Source organism: Silene latifolia, chromosome Y (genome assembly GCF_048544455.1).
Source record: "Silene latifolia isolate original U9 population chromosome Y, ASM4854445v1, whole genome shotgun sequence".
In the NCBI taxonomy this organism is placed as follows: Eukaryota; Viridiplantae; Streptophyta; class Magnoliopsida; order Caryophyllales; family Caryophyllaceae; genus Silene; species Silene latifolia.
Window position 1 is genome coordinate 439098192 of NC_133538.1, and position 1588 is coordinate 439099779.

The 1588-nt window shown below is 38.9% G+C and overlaps 1 non-coding gene across 1 annotated transcript; it reads right to left on the bottom strand.

Moving 5' to 3' along the window:
• Window positions 1-981: 981 nt before the first annotated feature.
• LOC141636490 (small nucleolar RNA R71) lies at window positions 982-1088 on the bottom strand. Its single transcript, XR_012541096.1, has one exon. It is a non-coding gene; the product is annotated as a small nucleolar RNA R71 (small nucleolar RNA).
• Between the last annotated feature and the right edge of the window lie 500 nt (window positions 1089-1588).

Sequence of the window (1588 nt, forward strand, 5' to 3'; positions counted from 1 at the left end):
TGATACCCTAGTGCCTTTAATCAATTGTTTACAAACCCCTTTAATTGCTTTACTTTATTTTCATTAGTTTACATTCATCTTGTTGATTAGTTTAGATCACACCTCATCTCAACCCAATTTGTGACACCGTAAGAGATAACTACTTGCAATTGAAATCTTAAATCAATACCCGTCCCTTGGGATCTGACCTTTACTTACCTCTTTACTAAGAGTAGTTTGTGAAGTTATAAATATTGTTTTGCTTAGGTAGTCACAACGACTAAGCACAAAAACGCCTCAACCAAAAATGGCGTCGTTGCGGGGGACGGTGTTCAATTGATTTGATTTTCGTTAATTGGTTTTAGTTGTGTCTTTCTTTACCTTAGGGAAGTCAATCTCCTCAAGGCTGTTCTAATTGTTCTCTAGTTGTTTGATATTTTGCATGAATAGGAGATCACAAGGTAATTTGTTACCTACTGATTTCGAGATTGAAAGGACCTTAGCCAACAATAGAAGAGTTGCTAGAGGTACTTCAAGAGTTGTAGGTATTGGAGAGATTGTGGACATTCAACCAAATAACATTGAGTTTATGAACGCTTTTGCAAGAGAAGGAGAGGATAACCCAATTCCAAACCAACCACAAAATCAACCTACAATGCCTAAATTTTCATCACATTCCATACCAACCGAGGAGAACCTACCAAACGGTACTCCTACACCACCACATTTAACCGGTAATTTCTTTGCCTAATCCGCATTCATAAAATTATTTGAGAGAAGTCAATTTGGAGGGATGCCTAGTGAGGATCCTCATTTACATATGGAGACTTTTTGCGATTATTGTGATGCAATTTCTCAAACCAGAGTTACTCAAGACCAAATCTGATCGGTACCGAAAAGGAATGGTTGAAGAGCCTAGATAAGGCTACCCTTGGTATTAATTCATGGAAGAAGTTATCACTTGCCTTTTACATGAAATTATATCCTCCGGAGAAGACTAATATGTTGAGAGCCCAAATCACCGGGTTCAAGCAAGGGGATGAGGAATCATTGTATGAAGCATGGGAGAGACTTAAGGACACTTGTCATTCTTATCCACATCATGGACTTCGTGAGTGGTTCCTTGTGCAACAATTTTGGAACGGCATATATGAAGACTCACGCAATGTTCTTAACATGGGATCCAATGGGAGGTTTACCGAAGTTGATGACAATCAAACATGGGCCAAAATAGAAGAGATGACGGTTCATAATTCCCAATATAGTAGGCCTCGAAAGGCCACAAGAGGAGGAAAGCATGAGGTAGATTCCATCACACAATTGGGCGATTTACTAAGTGCTCATATCGACACCATCAATTTGAAGTTTGAAAACGCCGTGGCTACGCTTGATAAAGCTTCCAAATAACCCAAACAACATGTTAATGCTATGGTGGCATCATCCTCAATCCCAAATGGAGTATGTGAAAGTTGTGGAACCTTAGGACATGATCAAAACGAATTTAGGGGAACAAATGAACAAGTAAATGCTTTCCAAGCATACAAAAGTGGTACCCCTTATTCCAACTACTATAATGAGAACACCAAATTCCATCCAAATCTCTCATACA